We start from the raw sequence: 22,428 nt of genomic DNA on the forward strand, positions 1-22,428 counted from the left end.
TGCAAATCAGTGTTACTTTATTTGTCCATTGTACTAACTTTACTAAGGCATAGCTTTCTCCCGGCACAGGATCTTTACTACAGTCTCTGCATGATGTTCTACACCATCCTTCAAATTGGGTGTGTCAGAATAGTGCACTATGTTGCTTTCTCATTCCACAGTGTACCAAATATATTTCCAACGATACACTGTCAAATGTTACAGCATTTTACAAAGCTCCATGAAGGTGTCTTTCTTCCCTATTATCATAAAGTGCAAAGCAAAATAGCAGAATGCAACTTTGTCCCTTCCCATCTGCATTAATATGTAGTACATAAAGCAGTGCTACATTTAGCCCATGTTAACCAAACCAGTTATATCACAGCTTTCTTTTACATTTAATGCAAATTCTGCATGCTGTTTTGCAAAATTCCTTAATCAGGTATCACTCATTAGCACTATGATGTTCTTCATGTTGATCACTGCTACAGTAGCCTAAGTTATATTAATTATATCCTGCAAGGGTATAACAGACTGACATCTTCCATACGCCCAAGCTGAGCTGACTGAAAAGACAGGTTTGGGCACCAAGTTCTTCAGAACTTTCCTGTCTCTGAAGAGTTTGCTTCTGTGAGCCTTTTGAGGATCAGCGGTCAACTTGTGCTGTTTCTTTGCTGGGCAGGTAAGTTCCCTTTGGGGGAAAACTTCCTATTTACAAAATGGTTTGTTTGACAACACTTTCCTGTTCAGGAAAGTTATCTTAAAGCTAGGAGTTTGTATTTTAATTGACTGTCATGAGACTGCATTTTACTTTTTAATGGAACCACTGTTTTTATTGTTGGTTTAAAAGTTGTTTAAAGTATTTGAATACCATTTTTCTGTGGCAAAATGGTGTTTATTTTACTTTTTGAAAATGGCAAAGTGTTTTAAAGTGCTTTTTACTGTGATTCTCTATGAAAAAGGTGACTTTAAGACTTTTGAATGTTTACTGACTGTTGCTGTTTATTTTCCTCAGGAAAGAGGCACCATTGTTGGCTTGACCACTGAACAAACAAAGAAAAAGTTAAAGAAACAGCCTTTGCCACCACAGCAGGCTAGCAATTTGCCTCAGCCACAGGTGGCTGATTCTGGTATGGCTACTAGTTTTACCTCAGATGACTCATCTTGTAACCCTGATCCCTCTGGTGTAGCACCCTACAGCTGCAGTGGACCAAGGGCAATCCACGTCCTCTGTGGCTGTTTGAGTCCCATTAGTGGACAAGAGAGAGCCTTTCTTGTCAGGCCTGAGAGAGAGAGAGAGCATGGAAGGCCTCCCTGTTTTGACAGAATGTTATCCTCATACCTGGGGAAGCTGCTTTTCACATTAATAAACGGTTGGCTCATTTTTCTTGTCAAAAAGAAACAGAAAACTAACATTGATGTACTCCTCCTCCTCACATTTCTTTGGACAGGAGGAATTTTCTGAGTTTGGCTCACGGTTTAATTGAGGCTACCAATCCTTCTTATAAAATAGTTTCTGGTAAAAGAAAGAGGGCTGCCTCTTTTCCTGAAGAGATTCAGTATTCTGAATCGGGACAGATACAGGGTTATTTTTTATTTATTTAACATTTGTTGACCGGGAAAGTCTGACTGGGTAAATGCCCTTTTTCAGCAGAGGCCCTGGGAGAAAAGCTCCAAAGTAATATTATATCATATTTCATGTTACAGTGAATGTATAATACAGTGTGATTTCAACAAATGCATTAACAAAAATGAAGGCGAGAGAGACATTTTACACAATTGTTTTTAAAACAGGTTGTTATACGAGTGACACATAGTTAAGTGATAGGAAACAGTGGTCAGATCAGCAGGTTAGTAGTAGTATTCTATGGAGGGGAGTGGGTGTTAGTAGAAGTGGATACCTAGTGAGTCCAGTAGAGGTGGAATAATAATAGATGTTAGTTGCAGTGGTAGTACAGCATACGTCCAGAACAGATAAGCGAGGGTGGCAGTTTAGAGTCATGAACATAATGGTAGAAAGTGGTTGGGTTGAAGAAGATGTTAAGGTGTAGAAGAAGGGTACATGGTATTAGGTAGAAGAGGAGGAGAATAAGGGAGGGGGGTAATAGGATTAGGACTAGATTTGTGGAGGTAGGTTACAGGGACATGTCCAGGTGTGGTTTAGGTAATGTTTGAGTGGTTTCTTAAATTTGTATGTGTGGGGTATGCTTCTTAGGGCTAGGGGAAGCTTGTTCCAAAGGATGGCAGGTGAGTAACTATACAGACTCTGCCCTGCATATTTTTTTGGTTTGTTGATTTGTAATAAACATTGATCAGAGCTCCTAAGGGGATGGGAGGGGTTATAAACTGAGGCTAGTGAGGAAATATGTGCTATTGATGATGGAGTGGATTATGAGTAGTTGGGCAGATTTGAGGTGCTTTGGGAACTCAAGCCAGTTGAGTGATCTAAGGACCTGGCAGTGGTGAAATCTGGAAGCAAATCTTGTAACTTTGTTATAGGTAGTTTCGAGTTAGGAGAGTAGAGAAGATTGAAGGTTAGTAAAGCTTTGTGAACTGTAGAAAAGGTTGGGAAGGAGGTAAGGATTGGCAAGTATGATCCTAGATTCAGAATTTGGGTATCTTTTGTTTCTATAAAGAAGGCCAAGCTTTTGAAGGGGGTTCTTGACGCAGTGATGAATGTGTAGGTCAGATTTCAGTTGATCATCTATGATCATAAGGCCTTCTTTAGCTATGTTAGAAACCTAGGAGGAAACTCCCAGATATGCTCAGAATTAGTTCAAAATGATGTGAAAATTACTGAACCTACACACATTGCTAACATACTGGCTGACAGGTTCAGTGCAAACTTCTCCCCCAAAAGGAGAGATATCTATTCCAGAGGATTGTAGCCCCCAAACATCTCCAACGCCCAGGTGAGAACTGCCCTCACTAAGGCAAAAACACAGCATCCATGGGACGGATGGTGTCCCCGGCTGTGTGCTTCATGAACTCAACGAGGAATTAAACCCACAGTTAGGACAGCTGTTTAATCTTAGCCTCACCTCAGGATACGCACTCCAAGGAGTGGCGCACGGCGACTGTGGTCCCACTTCATAAGGCGGTGCCTCCACAGACCCTGGAAATTACCGCCCCATTAGCTTGACAAGCCTTATCTGCAAAGCCATGGAGAGGATCATGATGGAACTCATAAATAAAGACATAGGGAACTTGCAGACTTTGGATCCAACCCAGTTTGGCTTTGTCAAAGGCAGATCCTGCCTCTTAAACTTGGTTGACTTTTTCGAGACAGTCACCAAGGCCATTGATGAGGGAAAGGCAGTCCATACAGCCTACCTCGACCTGGCAAAGGCCTTGACACAATACCCCACTCAGGTATCATCGAAAAACTCATCAGCTTGAATGTAAACCCATACATCACAAGATGGGTTGCAAACTGGCTAAGCGACAGAACCCACAGGGTCAGAGTTGCTGGAGCCATGTCAGACTCAAAGCCTGTCACAAGTGGTGTCCCACAGGGCTCAGTCCTGGGTCCACTCTTGTTCGGCATCTACTTTTCTGAAGTACAAGCAAACACAGGAGGGTTATGGCTGACAAAGTTTGCAGATGACTGCAAACTAGGCGCCATAGTCGAAAACACATCTGACACAGATATCCTCCAGAAGGGCCTCACAGAAATGGATAACTGGTGCCAGAGCCATGGCCTGAAGTTAAACGCCAAAAAATGCATAGTCATACCCTTCGGGAAAAACAAGGTTACCCCTAGCTACCATATAGGTGACAATCCACTGAGCACAGAAAAAGTCATCAGGGATCTGGGGACCCAAGTTGACAGTAGTCTTTCGTTTGACACTCATGTTGCTAAAGTAGTTAGGAAAACCTTCTGTATCGCCCACCTGATCATGAAGGGATTCACATCTAGATCAAGGGAGGTCATCGTCCCCCTGTACTCATCACTCATTAGACCTATGATTGAGTACAATGCCCCGTTCGGAATGTATCTGACCAGACACCTGATGCAGCTTGAAAGGCCCCAAAAGTTCCTCACCAAAAGGATAAAGGGTCTCAACAATATGTCTTATGCTGCCCGACTGAAAGAACTCCAGCTTTATTCAGTCTCATACCGCTTGCTCAGAGGTGACCTGTGCCTGACATATAAGGCCATGTCAAACCCAGATTTGATGAATATGCTTCACCTCAAAAAATCTAGATCCCTCAGAACCACAAGGGCGGGAGACTTAAACCTTGACACGGTTATAAATAGAGCGTGCTGGAGGGACAGATTCATCACCCAGAGACTCCCTATGCTGTGGAACAAAATCCCAGTACATGTGAGGCAGAGCACCTCGCTGGCCTTGTTCAAGAGGAATCTTGACCAATGGATGGGAGATCGCAGATATACCACAGGGATTACTTCAGTGTCACTGCTTGACAGAGGCACAGAAAAATGATAGGCATAGTTTTTATTCAAACTAAAGGGGTGGCGAAAGCCACATAACTATGGGCTAGGCTTATAAATGCCCTTGGGCAGATAGCCTAGTATGAACCTATGAACCTATGAACCTATTACTCCAAGTAGCTTTGTATCGTTGTCAGAAAAGATTATGGTGTTGTTAAGTGAAGAGATTTAAAAGAGGGTTTGTGGTGGTGGAGGGGTTTTGGGAGGAAGAGTAGGAGTTTTGTTTTTTTGGGGGTTTGAGTACGAGTCTTTTTTTGTAAGCCAGGTTTCTGTGAGATTAAAAGATGTTTGTGTAAGGGTGAGCAGTTCAGTTAGGCTGTCTGCTATAGAAGTAATTGTGAAGTCATCCGCGTACTGTACGAGGATGACTGGGGACAGGATTTATGAGGTTCATTGGTGAAGATGTTAAAGAAGAGGGGCCCAACAATTGAGCCTTGTGGGACTCCAGTTTTGATGGGTAGAAAGGGAGAGAGAGCTGAGAGCCATTTGACAGATTGTTGCTGTTCAAAGAGGTAGCTGTTAAACCAGGATATAGTTGCAGAGTAAAAGTTGAGCTGGGAGAGTTTAGAGAGGAGGATGGGGTGTAATATGGTGTCAAAGGCTTTGGAGAGGTCTAAGAATAGGCAGGAGATGAGTTTATTGTTATCTCTGGCTACGGAGATGGTATTGGAGAAGGAGATGAGAGCAGTGGAGGTGCTGTGATGTGGGCAGAAACCATGTTGGATAGGGGTGAGCAGGTTGTCTTGAAGGAGGTGGGCCAAGATTTGTTTGTGTACACAGTGTTCAAGCATTTTGTAGAGGGGAGAAGGTATGGCAGTCGGTCGAAAGTTTGAAAGTTCAGTGGAATTACCACCTTTCTGTATGGGAATGGTATAGTATTTTTCCATAGGGTAGGAACAGTTGATTTGGTGACAGAGTGATTAATAAGGATGAAGACAGGGTATGCTGTTGATGTAGCAGTAGTTTTTCGAAAGAGTGCTGTCAGTTTGTCAGCTGAAGAGGAGCATGGTTTAAGTTTTAGGAGGAGTTTTTTTTTAATGTAGCTTGTTGGAATGGGCCTTAGAGAAAAGGGAGAAGATTCTTGATGGGGGGTTGTGGGTGGTGAGAGGTGGGGCTGGTCAGAGGGCTGCATAACTTTGCTTATGGTGTCAAAGACGTAAGAATTGAATATGGATGCAGTTTCAAGGGGTGTGTTTGTGGGGCAGGGGTTGGGTGTTGAAGGATTACCTGGGTGGAGTATTTGGTTCACGCTGTTCCAGAAATTCTTGGAGTTTCTGGAGTGTGTAGTCTGAGGTTGAAGGTAAAAATTCCTTTTATCATTATTGATGATGTGCTTTTTAGAGAGATTTCTGAGTCTCTATGTTTGGAAGTGTGAGGGAGATTTTGTCTTGGACCCAAGTGTCCAGGCAGCATCTCTTTTTTGAATTAGAGACTGAGTTATGTTGGTGAGCCAAGGAGAAATGTGGTACTTAACTCTAATAGTGCATAGAGGAGTAAGGATGTTGAGTATGTTTATTTTATTTATTTTATTTTACATTTGTTGACCGGGCTAGTCTAACTGGATACATGTCCATTTTCAGTAGAGGCCCGGGGAGAAAAGCTCCACAGAGGGTAGTTATGACAAAAAACAACAGGAGATCAGATACAAAGTATTACATTCAAAGTCAAATGAACAAGTAAAAGGGTTATACAAATAATTTAAAGAGGTAAAACAGTCTTAGGTAGTTGGAGTATCCTAACTACAATGAAGACCCTTGGATTTTGGATTGGGTGGAAATTAGGTAGTACTGGGATGTTTGCTATTAATCAGGATTAGAGCATGGGCATAGCCATTCGGATTTTAGGAGATCTTTGAGTTGTTTTTTGAATTGGTGGAGTGAGGTCTCGTGTCTTAGGTTGTTTGGGAGAGCATTCCAGGATTTTCCAATAGAATTAGCATAGAGTGTTAAGGAAGATGGAGTTAAAGAATGATACTGCTTCACTGAGAGGTAATATGAGAAGGGTGGACCAGTCCATTGCTGTGAATTTCAATTGTTGAAAGTTTCGGGATTAAAGTTAGTCAGTTTCCTACACTGTTTGAATTTGTGGGGTTTGGGAATGTTGGGGGGGGGGGAGTCAAATAATTCATATTGGGCAATGGTCACTGATGGAGTTAGGTAGTGTTTAGGGCTGACTATATTGATTAGGATTAAAAACAAGAATCCAGTCAATTATACAACTGGAATTGGTGGATTTGTTGTGGAAAATGGTGGAGGAGATGAGTTTGGTATATACATAACGGTTAACGCAGGTGGTAGGGGAGTTAGCTGTAAGGATAAGCCAGTTGATATTAACATCTCCTAAGGTCATGGTCTCATTAGGGATGTGGTCAGAGATCCAGTATAGAATCTGCTCTAGTAGGGGCATGTTATCCCCTGGTGGAAAGTAGATGGCAGCTATTATTGTTTTGTGATTATTGGGTTTAAAGTTGGCTATGAGGAGCTCTGCTGGGTGAAAGGTGGGAAGAGGGTTTGTAAGGAGGATTAGGGGGACAGAGTACAGGATAATTACTCCACCTCCTTTCTTATGGGTTCTGTCAAGGCATAGTATGTTGTAATCTGGGGGAAGGAATTTGTTATCAGTATTGTGTGGTTTAAGCCAGGTTTCAGAGAGAGCAACTATGTTTGGGGAGTATTGAGCTATCCAAGAGTGGAATTCAGTTATTTTATTAAGGATGCTGTGGATGTTGATAAAGTAGAAGGAGAGGTGTTTGGTCAGGTGTGAATAGGGAGGTGTGTGGGGTAATAGAAGGGGCAGTTGGCATAAACTGTGGGCCGGGGTTGGGATGAATATTACCAGCAAGTTGGAGAGTGTTAACATAGTGGAGGAGAAGTGATATGTGTGAGTATGGGGTAAAATATTTTTGCTTTGTTCTGTGAAGTGAATATGCTTTGGGAGTAAGTTTGATTTTAGGGAGGGTAAATTCAGTAGAGGAGAAGAGTGAGGGTACTACAGGAATGTATAAATGAGTGTTGGAATGTGTAGTGAAATGAGTGACTGTAGGAGAGCAGGGATGTTGGAATTGCTGGGTATGGTATGAGGTTAAGTAACAGAAGAGAAAAAGTAGGGAGGATATGATAGCGTGAAGGGAAGATGAGGGAATTGTGTATGCCATGTTAATAGGTGTAGGATTGTGTGGGAGAGAAAGAAAGAAGAGGGAAATGGAATGTGAATGACAGAAATGCTAGGTGGGTATAAGAGAGTGGGGGGAGGGGATGAGAAAAGTAGGGAAGAAATTTAGAAGGTGTCTAGTGAAATGGGAGGGATTGTCTAGAGGAATTGGAGGGAGGGTAGATGGGAGGGGTTGGTACTGATAAGTTATGGTTACAGCAGGTGGAGAGTAAGTGGGGGTGGTGTGTAGTAGGTGTATGAAGAAGTATGAAGGGTTAAGGTGAGAGTGTTGGGTTCTGATTGGAAAGAGCTGCAGGTAGTAGGAGTTGGACTTATCTCCTCACATTTCTAATTCAAACTTAGAGGAGAGCTCAGCTGCTGATTCTCACTGTTGGGGGTTTATCTTTCTCTGAGACTATTCCCCAGAGTGTCCTAATGTCTTCAGTGTAAGAACACTGAAGTTTCTCAGTCCCACAGAAAATAGTATGAGTTGTTAGAGAATGAATTTACAGAACATTCACCTTCTCTGCTTCTGTCAGCTTTAGATGATGTGTATGTGTTACTGCCTGCAATTTTCCTGATAATCAGCCATCTGCCCCTAAAATATCAGGTAGGATGTATAAAGTTTCTCAGTGTTTTAAGTTTTTATACATACTTCCCAAACCTGAACCAGCAGCTATAGCTTTAGTTAATCCTACTGCTGCTAAACATTTATATAATTCCAATCCTACTCTTTCTGATAAGGATGGGGAGATCATTGATACGTATGGAAAAAAGTATATTCCTCGGCAGCTTTGATTTTTCAGAATTTTGAAATGTCAGGCCAGTATGTTAAGGTTTGTTCTGACTTATTGTGAAAATTAAGGAATTATGTGACTGCAGTTTCTTCTTTTGAGGAAAAATCTGTTTTAAATAATTTAGTTTCTTCTAGTGTGCAACTCATTGTTTACAGCATGTGTATGATGATCTTTGTGTTTCACTGTTGCAGTCATCACATTTGGGTTATCTGCCTGCAGGTAGCCCTCAGCCGGCCTGAATACCAGTCTTCGGATTTCTGCGTCGGATGCTGTCTCTTCTTCCATGACATCAGGTTGTCAAAGATGTAGCCGATGCCATTACATCAGTCTTTCTTGCCGTGTGGTGCCCGAAGCAGAAGCAGTTCACAAGTGCCGGTCGGCCGACTCCTGAAATTTTTGTTTTCGAGTTTCAGACCCGAAGTCTTCAAAAAAGCTAAGTACCCCATTGGGGATCCTTTTTCTTGCTCTAACCGATGTCAGTAAAAGTTAACAATTGTCTTACCTGTGGAAAGCAAATACCTCATAGTGATTTTCATTCTTACTGCATTCCCTGCTTAGGCCCAGACCACGACGTCCCTCGTTGTTGGTTTTGTGCCTTGTTCAACGATCGAACTATCCATCGTCGGGCTTTTTTTTGCAGCTAATTATTTTCATACTCATTCTGTGTTCTCCGAAATGGCTTCGTCAAGCCATCCGACTACCAATCTTCCGAAAAAACGTAAAGATAAAGACAGAGACAGACCGCATAGGTCCAAAACTGCCAACAACGCTTCCATTAAGCTTGTTGCCAGTCCGCCGGTACTCAGTGAGGTGCTTTTGCAGCCCCTGATTCTTGCTACTTCTGATTCGCAGGCCTCTACTGAGACCCATTCAGAGTCTGGTATGCCACGAGATGCTTCTTCGACTATGGAACCTGCGGATGACTCTACCTTGGATGGGTCTGGAGCCGCTGTGCAGACACTGGCTTCTGAGGGTGTATTCAGGCCTACAGACATTCATATTAAACCAACGCCATTGTTTTCATCCAAGCCTAAAACTCACACCACACCTAGAAACCAATGACCAAACCGCAGGCCCAGGCCCATATGCCTAAAAAACAAATGCTTAGAATGGCTGAAGACCTCATTACCTTGATTAGGGGAAGCCAGCCCTTCCCCCTCTAAGAGACCTAGAACTGAGTTTCTTTCTGATTCTTCTGATCAGGAATCTGATTTTTCTCCTCCTGATTACCAAGATTTGCCTTATCTACTTTTGAGGATTCTGATGCAGAGGATTCCATTCCCTCTGCTTCCCCTCCAGAAGATTTTTCTTTCAGTGAAACCTTGCACACTCTTAGGGAGCATTTCCGCTGGGAAAGCCAGGATTTCTCTGACTCCAAAAAGAGGCTTAGGAAATTCTTACTCCTACCTCAACACAGGCCTTTAGCTATCCCTCCTGTTCTGGACATTGTAGATGATGCTTTCTTGGAATCTAGCCTTTCCCCAGACAATTTACCTCCAGCTCCCAGAAAACCTGACAGGTATTACAGAGTACCTGACTCTCACAAGTTCCTTTTCAAGAATCCTTCTGCGGATCCAGAGACCATTTCCCAAGGACTAAAAGGCATTAAGGCTGCTGCTGCCAAAAATCCTACCCCTTCTGATAGAGATTCTAGAGCCTTTGACAAATGGGGTAAGAAGATACACACTTCTGCTACTTTCAGAACAAAGGATGGCAGGTACTCCACAACAATCGAAGCAAACCACTGAATATAACTTAAAATATACTCTTTATTCCACAAAGTAAGTGCTTTCGCGTCTCCAAGGATGCTTCTTCAGACTTAAAAACAGTTACAAAGCACTCAGACTCATTTTAAATATACATTCACTTCTATCATGAACCAATAAAATACCTAATTAAAATCACATGATAAAAACTCTTAATAAGAACACTTAAAGTTACAGTCCTTATATACTGATAGCGCAAATAATCATATACATATGCTTATATATAAGAAATGAAAATAAGTTACAAAGTATATATTCTAAAATTCTCTCATGTAAGACAGAAACCTGTATTAATAGACTTATGCACATATAACTTATAAATCAGTTTCACTAACATATCCTAAAACTTTGAACAACTCTATGTATGAAAAAACTCTATATGCAAAAAATATACTTATAATAACACATTTATATTCATAGGCAACATAATTACTTAAGCATAATTCAATTAACAGAGAAGAGCATATATATATTCATTATGAATGCATATATAAGAAATATATTTATATATATATTAATAATTATTTCATAAACATTTAATGTTTTAAGGCTCGATCCAGCAAGAATGGTTTCAATGAAACTCTATCATTCAAACCATGTCCCCTGTCCGCTTGTAACCTAACTATCCACTTCCTTTCCTCTTTCTCTGTATAATTGCTAATATTGCCTAACCTCTCTGTGGCATGTATAAGTTCTAATACATGAACTTGAAAATATGGGTTGTGTCTTTATATAAAACATGTTTTGCTATGGCATTAACTTCATTTTCCTTGTTAATGGCATAAACATGTTCCCTGATCCTGTCTCTAAGTGTTCTATTCATCTTCCCTACATAAAAACTATTACATTTTTGACACATAACTAGATAGACCACATTCCTAGACCTACAATCAGCATAATGATTAAATTCATATCTAATTTGTGTATCTGGATGTACAAAAAAATTTTTATTAGCTATAAAACTACACTGATTGCAGTTATGGCAAGAAAAAGTTCCTTGCCTTGAGGAGTATAACCTCTTCTTACTATTGTTCTCATAGCATAGAATCCTTTTTAATGATTTTGTGTTCCTATAACTAAAACTGGGGTATGTTTTGCCCGATACTCATCCAATAATATTATTCCCCAATTCCTCCTGATTACATCAGTTATTGCATTATTCCTGTTGGTATAGGGAATAATTAACCTCTTAGCTCTGAAAGTATTATTATTATTATTATTACGCACTGTATATGAATAGTTACTCCTTCTAATATATGGTTGTCCTGTTTCCTCATGTTCAACTTCCTGCAATGTTTCTAGATCCCTATTATGGTATCCTCTCTCTGTAAACTCTCTCTGTATACCATTAATGGCTTCCCTATAGACTGCATCACTCAATGCTTGATTTCTTACTATATTTCTATGTACATGTGGTGGATGCGTACTATTTTGGTGTAAAAGGGCATTCCTTCTACATGGTTTCCTGTAGACTTCTGTACTAATTATCCCATGTTCTTTCCTAAGTAGTACAATTAAGAATTCAATCTTGTCCTGAGATCTCTCACTTGTTAATGTAAGGAAAGAAGTGGTTCCATTAATATGGGATATAAATTCATCTAAAATATCTAAATCACCTCCCCAAATGAGGAAGACATCGTCTACAAATATTTTATAATACTTAATATATTTCGAAAATAATATGTGATCTAGAACATAAGTGTACTCCCAATATGCCAACACCAAATTTGCATAAGAGTTGGCACATGGTGTACCCATCGCTACTGCTGTAGTCTGTAGGAAATAGTTTCCATCAAAAGTGAATACATTATTAGTAAGTACTAAATCCATTAACATGGTAATCCTGATAACCTGACTATTTATTAGTCCTTTTTGAATTAAATACAACCTCAAAAAATCTACTCCGATATCGTTGGGTATACTAGTAAACAGTGATGTTACATCTAGAGTAACCATGTAATCTGAATCATTCAACCTACCATTCAGATTATAGGGTGCTAGAGTCTTTAAAAACTGTTGTGTGTCTCTTAGAACCGAATCAGTAGAATCTACTATTGGCCTTAACTGTTTCTCCAAATAAATGGATATGCTCTCTGTAAAATGATTCTGAGTGCTTTGCAACTGTCTGAAGAAGCATCCTTGGAGACGCGAAAGTGCTTACTTCGTGGAATAAAGAGTATATTTTAAGTTATATTCAGTGGTTTGCTTCGATTGTTGTGGAGTACCTGCCATCCTTTTTTCTGATTTTATACAGTTTTTGCCTGGAGGTACCTTACCCCTGTGGTGTTTCCTTTTTCTTCACTTCTGCTACTTTGGCCATCAGGGCTTTAAATTGCCAGTTTCATATGTTAAAGTATCAGCAGCATGTTATGGGGCTACTTAAACAGAAAATGATGTTGATTCCTGACTGTACTGAACACACAGAATTACAGGATTTAATGCATTCTGCAGAACAAGTTGGTAAACATACTTTGCAATGTGGTTTTGACGCTTTAGAAGCATCTTGCAGGGTTGCTGTCACTGGGTCTGTACTTAGAAGGCATGCTTGGCTTAAGGAACAAAACTTGCCAGATCATGTAAAAGCTAAATTACTGGATGCTTCCTTAAACCAAGACCACCTTTTTGGCAACAAAGCAGAAGACGTCCTCAAAAGGATGGAGTAAAAAGCTAAATCTATGCAAACTGTGAAAGATTTCCTTCAAGTAGAGCCTCCCAGATTCAGTAGGCATTGGCCTTCTAAGAACTGGTCCTTTCCAGTCCCTTCTAGGCCTTTTCAGTCCAAACCCAGGAACAGCAGACCACCTAGGCTACAGTCTCAGGCTTCACACAAATCTAAGCAGTGGGGGGCTCCCACTTCCAAAGCAGAGAGGTAGTAAGCCACCCCCTATGGAAAAATGGCACACTGATTTAACCTTAACCCTTCCAGGCCCTGCTCTACTACCTGCTCCCTTAGGAGGAAACCTTGCCTTGCATGCAAAAAGCTGGGAACTCATTACCCAGGACAATTGGGTTTTGAACATAGTTTCCCAAGGAAACAGATTCCATTTCCACACCCTACCAACACCAAATGGTTGGCCAGACCTACCCCTAAAATCAATGGGTGGAGGCCCAACAGCAGGTTCTCTCTCTCTCTCCTCAATATCAAGGCTATTCAGCCTGTCCCAGCAGAACAAAGGGGACAGGGCTTTTATTCAAGACTTTTTCTGGTACCCAGAAAAGACAACTCCTGGCATCCTGTCCTGGACCTCTCTATTCTCAACACCTTTCTGGTAGCTCCAAAATTCAAAATGCTAACTCTGCAACAGCTTCTTCCCATGCTAGCCAAGGATGCCTGGCTGGCAACCCTAGACTTAAAGGAAGCTTGCCTGCACATCCCAATAAGGGAATCTTGCAAGAAATACCTACGCTTCAGGGCAGGCTCCATGCACTTTCCTTTGGCTTATCTACTGCACCCAGGGTATTCACAAAGTGCCTAGCTCCAGCCATTGCATTTTGCAGACAGATAAATATTAAAATTTATCCATATTTGGACGATTGTCTGATTCAGGGAGAAAGCCAGGACTTGCTATTTCAACACCTGGCATTCGTAAAGAAACTTCTAACCTCATTGGGGTACACCATCAATGAAATGAAATCTCACCTAGTACCCTGCCAACAGATTGTATTCTTGGGAGCAAGCTTGAACACAGCTTCCCAGATGGCTTTCCTCACTCCAGAGAAACAAGTTTACTTGACAACCTACTTCAAACTATTGGCCAAAAAACACCAGCGATCTGCAAGGAAAATACTGCAAGCCCTGGGGTTCGTGACCTCTTGCATTTTACTAATTCCATATGCAAGACTGCATATGAGGAAACTCCAATGGTATCTAAAAAGCCTATGGTGTCAACATTCTCAGGACCTGGAAACAGTTATTTCTATCATTCCTTGTATCAAGACAGAGTTCCTTTGGTGGGCAGAGGCCTGCTACCACAACAAGGGACTCCCTTTCACTCTACCCCCTGCCGCCCAAACCCTAACAACAGATGCATCAGACTATGTATGGGGGGCTCACATGACAGGGCAGTGCATTCAGGGCAAATGGAACCCGAGACAGATGCACCGGCATATCAATCAGAAAGAAATGTTAGCTGTACAGAATGCTCTGACAGCCTTCAAAGACCGTATTCTTCCAGGATGACTATTGGTAAAGACAGACAACACCACAGTTATGTGGTACATAAACAAGCAGGGGGGAACCCACTCGTACCCTCTCTGTAGAATAGCCATGGCTCTGTGGAACACAGCCTTGAGCTACCAAGTACACCTGCAAGCTCAATTCCTGCCAGGCATACTAAATTCACTGGCAGACAACTTAAGCAGAAATCTCATGGACCCACACGAATGGAAACTAGAAGCCAAAATATTCAACCTCTTGAGGAACAAATGGGGGACTCCAGAGATAGACCTGTTTGTCTCCCCTCAGAACTACCAATTGAACAAATTCTGCACAAGAACTCCCCAAAGCCAAGCTTGGAAAGTGGATGCCTGTCCTTTACCTGGGAAAGCCTCTCAGTTTATGCCTTTCCCCCTCTGCCTCTCCTCTCGAAGGTTCTACTAAAGATCAAACAGGACAAGCCAGGGACAATACTGATTGCACCAGACTGTCAACGCCAGCACTAGTACCCCCTCTTGCGCAGTATGGCACTGCTACAACCATGACACTTGCCTCAGACTCCTTCCCTGCTGTCCCAGCAAGCGGGCCGGATTCTGCACCCTTAGCTTCAAACCCTGAACCTTGCAGCCTGGCTAATTCCTTGAGCTCTCCCTTAGCATCCCTCAGTAAGCAGGTACTGGATGTCATTCTGGAGGCAAGGAGGCCTAGTACTAGAAAATCCTATGCTGAAAAGTGGAAAAGATACTGTTCCTGGAGCCAGGCTCAGGGGATTGGCACAACGGTGCCCAGCTTACCTCATATTCTATAGTACTTAGCATAAATGCTCCACAGGGGCCTATCCTTCTCGTCAATTAAAATTCATGCCTCTGCCATTTCAGCACATAATAATACTGAGCCACCCCTCGTCTCTCACCCCTTGCTAAAACAATTCCTTAGAGGGGCAAAAAATGTACGACCCCCCCCCCCCCAGGAGTGCTCCCACTCCAGCCTAGGGCATTAAATTTGCATTGGAAAAGCTCACCCCCCCCCCCTTTGAGCCAGCTGCAACAGCAGAGTTGAAATTCCTTTCTTGGAAAACAGCCTTCCTTCTAGCCATCACTTCAGCAAGAAGAGTGTCTGAATTACAGGCCCTCATGGCAGTAGAACCCTTCATTATCTTCCATGAGGACAGGACTAATCCTTCCTGTATGCCCAAGGTGGTGTCTAGTGTGGCCCTAAATCAGTCCATTCATTTGCCTACTTTTTTCCCTAATCCACAAAACAAAGGTGAACGAATACTGCACTCTCTGGACGTGCACAGACAAGTTAGATTTTACTTGGATAGGACTAAGCCGGTCAGAAAATCTGAACAGCTGCTAGTTGGCTTTGCTGCAGGGGCAGAGGGGAAGGCCGTTTCAAAGCAAACCATTTCCAAATGGATAGCCCATTGCATTAATTTCTGCTACAAGCACCATTGAAAACCTCCCCCACAGGGGATAAGATCACATTCCACCAGGGCTGCATCTACCGCTGTGGTTTTTCTCAGAGGGGAGTTTGTACCAGGAACATCATAGAAGCTGCTACCTGGAACTCTGTACATACCTTCACCAAGTATTACCACATGCTTATCTTTTCTAAATCCAGAGCTGGATTTGCCACTGCAGTCTTGCAAGGCTTAATAGCTGACCATAATGCTCTTTAACTTCCTCGTCCCTCCGTTAGCTTTGGGAATCAAACCAAATGTGATGACTGCAACAGTGAAACACGAAGAACATAGTACAGTTGTGTACACTTATCATAAATGTAGATGTTGGAGTGTATTCACTGTTGCAGTCCTGGTTACTCTCCCTCCAGCCCCCTGACTTCTCTTGGCTCTACCTTTCCTCCTTGTTTGGTATATTTATTTTTTCTGGTTTATTTGCTTTTTGATGGGGGTGTACCATGCCTTATAATTGCTTCCTATTGTGGCATCAGCTGCATGTTTTATACCCTTGACGACCTGACGTCATGGAAGAAGAGAGAGCATCCAACGCAGAATTCCGAAGACTCTGGTATTCAGGCCGGCTGATAATCCAAATGTGATGACTGCAACAGTGAATACACTCGAATGTCTACATTTATGGTAAGTGTACACAGCTGTACTATTCTTTTGATACTTTTTCAAGGACTTTGGCCACTGGTACTGAGTTCTGGAGGTTTGCTTCACTACGTTCTCGGAACCTCCCAGATGATGCTAAAAATGAGATTTTAAATTCTCCTTTGGATAGAAATTTAGTGTTTGCCCACTGAACCACAGAGGTGATAAAAAGTGTGATGAGAGGGGTAAGTTGATTCAGGGAATCTCTGGATTTTTTAGCTCTCCCTTTCCAAAGTTTTTAAGGGATTCTCTAACCCCTCATCCAAGTTTGGCAAAACCAAAATAAACAGTCTTAACAAAATGCAGGTAAACAGACATTTAAGAAGAAATTGTGAGGGGGGTTACAAAAATAATTCAGGAACTCCCGACAAATCCAAGAACAGTTTAAGAAGTCAGAATGACTGTTTAAGGACCTTTTTCCCCTTCCCACATTGGCAGTCCCTTTTCCTTCCCTTTCCAGAAAGTCTGAATAATTCTCTTTTCACTTTGGCAACAGATAGTTTCAGGCAAATGTGTTGTGAAGATCATTCATTAGGGTTACAGATGGCAGTGGGAGAAAATTCCTCTTAACCATATGATAATCCCTCATCCAGAAGATAAGACTCTTCCACCTGTCCTTCATCGCATACTAATTCTGGGAGGGATAGAACCAGTTCCTGCTTCCCAGGTGTGAAAATATTTTTAATTCAGGGATTACTGCCAAAGAGGGAAGATGCTTGGAGACCAGTTCTGGATCTTTCTTTCCTAAACCTTTTAGTGATAGTGGCCAAGTTTAGAATGCTATCACTTTACAACCTGTTACCTCTTCTTCCTTATTTAAGTTTCCTAGTAACTCTTGACTTAAAACGTGCATATCATCACATCCCTGTTCATCCAGACTTCAAGTGTTTCTTAAGGTTTTGTGGGTCTGGATCACATTATCAGTTTTCTAACTTACCCTTTGGATTACCCATTGCACCAAGAGTCTTTACAAAGTGTCTGGCAAAGCAAAAACATTTGATCTAACTGCCTCAGGTCCGAAACCTAGACCTAAGAAGTCACCGTGGATCCACTCATCTCAGCTTCTGCTGGAGCCAAATACCTTTCATCTCCCATTGCCCTTTTTGTCTTCTCTACAACACCACTCCAGACCTGCATCTACAACCTCATCCACTCAGTCTTCCAGGAGCCTGTCCAAAGCAGATGTGAACAGAATGATGAAGTTTCTCAGGACATAGATACAGATACAGATAGAAACACAATAGATAGGAGTTCTTCCGGCTCCAACCCTATTAGGTCCAAAGGCCTTTGTCAGTACTACACCTTTGTTATTAGTTCCTTCTCTGATCTGTCTTTTGGTTTCGGAGCTATCTGGGCCAAAGGTCCTGGAGTCATCTGCATAGGATCTGAGGATGTTAGTATCTTCAATTCTGACAGTGTTCGTGGGTAGCATGGATGCTGGCTCTAGGGTACTGGATTTGAATACAATGTTGTCCGACCTTGAGTGTGAGGCGCAGGAAACAAACAGCCTATAAGCCTGGCTTATTGGATCTGTTGGTTTCTCTTTCTTCCAGATGTTCTGCCTTCAAGGTAGTGGAGAGGGCCTTATCTCTTCACAGAGTTCAGACTTCTCTGTCCTCCTCAGCTCTGACTTCCCAGTCTCGTTCATTTCTGTGTGCAGACCATAGTCATCTGTTCCACTGGGGCTGCCAGCCTGATCCAGTCAACAGACTACCCAGCAAGGTATAGTCATCTCTTCTGATACCTATCCAGAGCATCCCACAGAGGAAGTTCCTCAGAAGAGGAAGTGCAAAAGGATGCACTTAGCCTCTCCACAAGTGTCTGTCAATGAGAACACCAACTTTGATGAAGTGGACAGGTCCCCCACATCACCACCCAGAGATGTCTCATTTGGAGACATCTTCAAACTCCTGAAGCTCAGAGGTGGTTGTTCCTTTGATAACCCTTCCCAAGAGGAGTCTGTGTTCCTGAAGGCCTTTGGCGCTGGCCCATCTACCTCCTGGGTGACTTTGTCCATTGATGAACACATTGATGTAGTTTCTCAATGAGAGTGGAAGGAGCCTGACATGACAGAGACGATTCCCAAGAGACCAGATAGGATCCTGGCACCACCTAAGAATAGACCACACTGGAGTAAAGGTGTACCTGTTAATGCCATGGTCATAGTGGCAGCCACTAAAAAGGAACTGGCAGAACAAATTTCCTCTGTCCACCCCCTAACAGGGAGACTAGGGTGCAGGACAGATTTCGGAAGCGTGCATATGCTTCAGTGACCTCCCCCCCAGGTCGTTGAATTACTTGGCACATTTTACAATACTGCAGAGGGATTTGATTAAGCAGCTTTCAAAATCCCTCTCTGGGACAACATCCTCTGAGCTACAGAGTAGTGTTGCCTCTCAGTTGGCTACCCTGCAATCTATTTTAAATTTGTCTATGAGGCTTATCTCCCATGCGGCTGAAGGTACCTCACGGGTGGCGACTTCAAGCATTTACATCAGGAGATGTACCTGGATGTCCTTATATGATTGTGGAACCCTTCATGTCTTCTTTCTTCAGTGCTCCTTTTAATGGAACCTTATTATTTGGCCCCAACATTAAAGATACACTCTCTAGATGTGAGCAAGAAGGAAAAATCCTGTCTACTGTGGGCGTATGTTTTTTGACCACTCAGTGGACCTTTTCTAGGAACCAACAAGACCAGATGAAAAATATGGTTCAAGAAATCCCAAGGTCCTTTCCAAGATCCTGTGGAAACAGTTCCCCCAGGGGTGAGGGGAGGGGACTCAAAAGGAAGGTGCCATCCCCATGGCAGAGTCTGCATAACCAAGGATCTAGGCATTCCTTCTCTGACAGATCCTATCAGCATTCCTGAAAGGAGGCCTGACTATCCATCTCTGGAGGCAGTGGGGATTCGTTTATCTTTGCACCAGAGAGCTGGTTAGAATTACAAAACATTCATGTGTGTGTAGGGGGTTTCTAATATCATTTTCCCATCCAACCCTGCTGGTTTGAAAGAAGATACCCCGTGTTCCACCCAGTCATAGGGAAGTAACAGCACTAGAAATAAGCTGTTAAAAAAAAAGTGTCATCCAAGAGGTCCCCCACACCAGCAAGAGTCCAGAACTTATTCAAGATTCTTTTTAATGCCAAAAAAGACAGGGGACCGGAGTACAGTTTTGGATTTCAGCAAACTAAATTAGTTGGTTCAGAGTACAGTTCAGAATGGTCATGGTACAGTTATTTCTGCCGTTTCTGCACAGGAGCAACTGGATGTGCTCAATATGTCATTCCATTCACTAGTTGCAGTATTTCTTACATCTGCGATTCCCTACCTCGGGTAGCCCGACGTCTGGCCAGTATGCAAAAGCCTGCTGTTGCTTTAAGGTATGCCATACATCACATGTATGCTGTTTGCATAGCTTAGGCCATAAAGATGAAGTCTGCAAATACCACCCTCAGAACTTCTTTGCCACCTGTCCGAATGCATCTCTCGATAGTTGGTCTGAACACCTATGTCTTTGCTGCCAGACCGAACACATCTCTCGATCGTTGGTCTCAATGCTTACGTCCTGTTTACTGGTTCCAAGTAGTTGCAGTTAAGTACCCCATTGGCGTTTTGTTTTTTCTTGACTTTTGGTTGCTTCTGGTGGTTCGTGTCATCCAGTAAGGGTAAATGCCAGAGAAGGAGATGGATTCCCCATAAAGACCACCAAAAACAATGTTTATTTTGACTTTGGGCTTCTCACGATTATACGACCCATTCTATCTGTCAGGCTTTCGTACAGAACACACTGTGTAGTAGGCTTTCATTCCTTGCATTGTATCTGGAGAATCAGCAACTCAAGCTTCTCATTAAGGATGCTATGGAAGGAACTTCCCACCCCGACAGTCAGCCATTAGGGAAGAAGAAATTTAAAAGACCAAGACCAGAGTCTTCCTCTGTCCAGTCTCTGCTGGATGTTTCTCTTGAGTTGAGTAAGAACCCAGAGGATCATCCGGCCTTGTTGTCTGAGTCCTCTGCAGTGACCGGGTTGGAGGCCAGTGGGGATCCAGCTTTCAGCACATCCAATGAGGCTTTGCTGCCATCCTTTTTGGCTGTTCAGAGGGAGCCACAGTTGATTATTTCCAAGGGGCCTGGGAGTGTTCCACAGATTTTAGTTAGGGAAGAAGTCCCTACTACTGTTATTGAATGCCATCCTGGGTCAGAGCTCTCTAAGTTTTACAGGGCAGATGTCTCCTTAAAAATGAAACAAGAAAACTAGACATGTTTCTTCTGCCCCTAGGCAAGTTTGTTTAATGCTTTGATGGCACTGAAACTTCCTCATGGGGTCTCTGTTCCAACCCCCCCCCCCCCGGTCCTGTATTCCACTTAAAAGACCCAGGAAACAAGATTCTTCTGAGAAGGAATTGGAGTCTGATGAGGAATCCCTTGCTTACTTCCTTGTCCTTTGGATTATGGATCTGAGGGAGAGGAATCTAACAGTGTTGATACTCCCTTTAGAGAAATTTCTTTTGGGGACACAGTCTCTAGGATGATGGATTTTTTTTTTTTTAAATGGGATTGTGATCAGGTCTCTTAAGTCCGTATGAGGTACTATGAGTTGGTGCAGATGGAATCTCTGAAATTTTCTGCTATTCGTCCTGTTTTGCCTGCTTTGTTGGATGTAATCTTCAAATTCCTCTAAAGCTCCTGATTCTTTACCCCCTGCTCCCAGGAATTCTGATAGGTTTTATAAGGTGCCTGAGGACTGTAACTTTTTGTGCAAGTTTGTAAGGTGTGTGAGGACTGTAACTTTTTGTACAAATGTTCTGCTACTGACACCTCAGTGGTGTCTTTACCCTCTGAGAAGCCCTCTCATTTGCTTCCTTTGCCCAAGTTACTGCCTTATGAGAAAGACATTAGAACCATGGAAAGGCTAGGTAAGATGGTTTACACCTTGGCTACCTAGGGCTATTAATTATCAGGCCCATATGTCCAGGTATTTGTTGGCTCTCCTTTCCCAGGCTTATCAGGTTATTTCAGATCTCCCAGACTCTGAGAGCAAATCTTCTGCTATTTCCTTGTTAGGGACTTCCTGTCAGGTGGTTCATCTTTCCATCAAGTGTATTTATGATGCAACAGATGCCTCATCAAGGGCTGCTGCTTTTGCTTCAGTGATGAGGAGGTATTCTTGGCTACGACTTCAACCATTCTGTGATGATAGGCTAAGTTAATGGCTGCCCCATTGATAATAAAAACTTGTTTGGAGAAGCTGCTGCTGGTTAGTTTAAGTCCCTTCAGGATAAGGGGAAGACATTACAGGAACTCAAACATGTGTTTGTCTCTTCTGTTCCTAAATTTCAGAGAAACTACCCCAATAAGCCAGGCTTTGTTCACTGGCACTCTCGTTGTCCTACTAAGGGCAAAAAGACTGGCAAGTGGGCTCCTCCTGCTAAGGCTACTCAGACTTCAGGGACTCAGCAGTCTTCCTTTCCAGATAAACCAGGTGCTGCCTAGTTATTCATCTCTTTCCAGCCATGTTCCTCTTTCTGTTCACCTTTCTCTCTCTCTTCCTGTTTGGCATTAGATTACTCATGATTCTTGGGTTCCATTATTCGCCATGGGTATTTCATGGTGTGGACATCCCGTCCCCTTTTATGGGTATCCCTAAGCCTCTTCAGGAACAACCCCTCCCCCCCCCCCCGAGGTGCTTTGAGACCTTTTGATTCAGGTCAAGAAGGAGGTACCTGTGTCCCAAAGGAGGAGAGGGGGTTTACTCCAGAATGTTTTTAGTTCCTAGAAAAGAGGGTATTTGGAGACCAATTCTAGATCTGTCTCATCTAAACACTTTTCAAATGCTATCCCTTAAAACTCTGGTTCCTGAAGTCAGTCTGGCTTCAACATGCACATCTTCTAGACTTTGTAGTTCCTCCTCCTCTTTCTCTCAAGAAGGAACTTCACTGGTGGATTCAGCAGTTGTCTCTAAATCCAGGGTTCCCTTTTCATCCCCCTCTCTCCTCTAAGGAAC

General features: G+C 42.6%; 1 protein-coding gene across 1 annotated transcript in view; it reads left to right on the plus strand.

Moving 5' to 3' along the window:
• The window catches only part of TBC1D15 (TBC1 domain family member 15), a 2,197,436-nt gene that overhangs the window by 1,586,825 nt on the left and 588,183 nt on the right, over positions 1–22,428 (plus strand). The gene's annotated exons all lie outside the window — the stretch shown is intronic.

The sequence above is a fragment of the Protopterus annectens genome, chromosome 15.part0 (genome assembly GCF_019279795.1).
Source record: "Protopterus annectens isolate FY-2018-M chromosome 15.part0, PAN1.0, whole genome shotgun sequence".
NCBI classification, from domain to species: domain Eukaryota; kingdom Metazoa; phylum Chordata; order Ceratodontiformes; family Protopteridae; genus Protopterus; species Protopterus annectens.